Consider the following 2,612-nt stretch of genomic DNA (forward strand, 5'->3'; position numbering starts at 1 on the left):
TTTTGGAGGCCTCATTTTCCTTCCCTTTAAAATGGCAGTTCTCACAGGATATCTTTGAGGCTCCAGGATACAAAGGACAGATTGGGGAGCGGCGGGGGTGGTGGTGGTGGTGGAGGTGGTAGTGATCATGCGCTGCGGGGAGAAGTGCTGGGATGTGCTGGGATCCTGAGCCAGACGGGCCTGTCATTTGCCATGTGTGCCTCAGTTTCCTTGTAGGTTAAACTCTACCCCATAGGGTGCTCAGAAGATGAAATGAACCCCATAACCACTAGAACAGTGCCCAGCACATGGCAGGTTGGACCTCCATGCAGGGAGCCCCAGCCACCCCTCACCCCTCAAAGGGTAGAGAGGAGAGGGGAAGAGAGATGGCGGGTCTGCAGGGGCCTGCAGGCGGGTTGGAGGCAGGCAGGCAGACATATCTCATTTCCTGTCCAGATACCCACTTGCTACACCTGGAACTGGAAGGAAGTGCAGGACTAGGCCAGGACTGGGTGGTGGGGTCTTAGAGACCCAGCATGGCATGGCTGTGGGGTGTTCAACTGGGCGCCTGGAGGGAGGATGCAACCACAGCCCCAAGACTAGGCCAATACTGAAGGAGGAAGCCTGGCAGGCAGCAGCCACAGCCTCCCACTTTGCCCAGCTCAGCTCCTGCCACCTGTCTCCAGCTTCCTACCTCTGCCCACTGAGCTTCAGATGTGCCCACTGCGGAGGCGTAAGGCGCATACCATGGCCTCCTGATGCCCCTGCAGTCCTGGGGAAGCTCCCTTGGTCCTCAGCCCTGCACACTGGGTTCCCTTCAGCTCTTCCCACCTCTACCCACCCCCTTCCTCCCTGCTGCCCACTGCCACCTGGGGTCCCAGGCCTCTTCTGTGCACCATGCTTGCTGCCCTTGGCTGTCTTGGAGCCCAGAGCACACAGGCCTCCCAGTCTTCGCACCTGCTATTTCCTGTCTGGCTGGATGTGCCTCCAAGGCTGGTTCTGTCCACGCTTTCATACCTGTGTGCTATTCTCTCTATGCCACTGAATGCCCCCGTGCAGACATCACTTCCTCAAACCCATTCTCTCCCTACCTCCTTAGCTTCCCAGAGTCAAGGACCTGGGAGTGGAGAAGCCTAGCAGCACTTGGCAGTTGAGTGAATCTGAGCACACATGCGTTCTCTGTGAACCTCCACTTTCTCATCTGAAAAATGGGAACAGGAATCCCAGCTGCCCTGAGGCGTGCTGAGAGGGTGAAAGAGGATGATACACCACAAATGGTGCACTGCAGGTGCTCATAAAATGGCAGCTCTTACCCCATCACAGATGTGAGAGCAGCCAGCCTCCCTGGCTAGAACAAGTGCTGATCCTGGGCACATGGGCACCCTTTGCCTCAGACCTCCGCACTGGCTATTGCCCCAGCCTATGGTGCTCTTCCCAGTATCCACACATGGTTCTCGCCCTCACCACTGCCGTTCCAATCTACGCTCGATGCCACATTTCAGCGAGGCCTTCCCTGAATCCCTGATTTGAAACTGCAGTCACCACTTCCCACTCCGGCACTCCCTAACTCCCTATTCCTGACTTAATTTCCTCCAGATAATCATCGACTACCTCATACATTATATTCACTTATTTTGCCCGTTGCCTTCCTCCTGCTGCTGGAATAATTGTATAACAACTGTGATGGAGGCTGATTTTATTTTTTTGTCTATCTAGTTCACGTTTCTATTCCCAGTACTAATTACTGCCATCACTGCCCAGCAGAGTAAGTTTTCAATTAAAAGAAAAAAGTAATACCACCTAGGGCCAGGTGGTGGCGCAGCGACAACACTAGACCCACATGGGCAAGATCCTGGTTTCCTGTTCTGGGACCTCCCCGGGTATACTGAGTCTGCACACCCACATCCATGATCCCATCCAGCTGAGACTGAGGGTGGATGGCAGCATGAAGACCCTGGTGGGGGTGCCTGCCTGTCTCTATCTGTCCTATCTCTGTCATGGAAGAAATAAGTAAATAAACTTAAAAAAAAAAAACAAAACAAAAACTTATGGGACCAGCAGATAGTGTAATGGCTACATTGCCGGACTCCCATGTAGTCGACTGCAGTTTGAATCCCGGACCCGGTGGCTTAAACTCACACTGGGCACATGTGTGTGTGGTACCCAAGATTCTGGGAGGAGAATGGAAAAGGGATTGCAGTGTGGCCACCCCCCTGGGGAGTGAATTCTCGCTTTTAGTCTCTCTGGCGAGTGCATGCGCCCTTATAGCAAAAATCTCTCAAAAAAACAAAACTTATTTGGGGCCAGTAGGTGGCGTGGTGGTTAGGGTGCTGAAATTCCCACATGGCCAGCCACAGTTCAAGTCCCAGACCTGGTGGCTTGCTTTCTCACTTTCCCTCCCTCTCTGTCTTTTTCTGGCAAAACTCATGTGAAATAATAATAATAAATAAAGTAATTCTTTAAAAACAAACAAACAAAAAAACCCCACAAAACTTATTAAAAGAAAAACACTGGGCTAGCCTGTGGCATGGAGGTTAAGGTGCTGAATCCCACATGGCTGACAGTGAGGTCTGAGTCCCAGACACAGTGGCTTGAGAAACACACCAGACACGTGTGCGTGTGTGCCCAAAATC

This window comes from Tupaia chinensis, unplaced genomic scaffold, assembly GCF_000334495.1.
Source record: "Tupaia chinensis unplaced genomic scaffold, TupChi_1.0 Scaffold000279_1, whole genome shotgun sequence".
In the NCBI taxonomy this organism is placed as follows: Eukaryota; Metazoa; Chordata; class Mammalia; order Scandentia; family Tupaiidae; genus Tupaia; species Tupaia belangeri.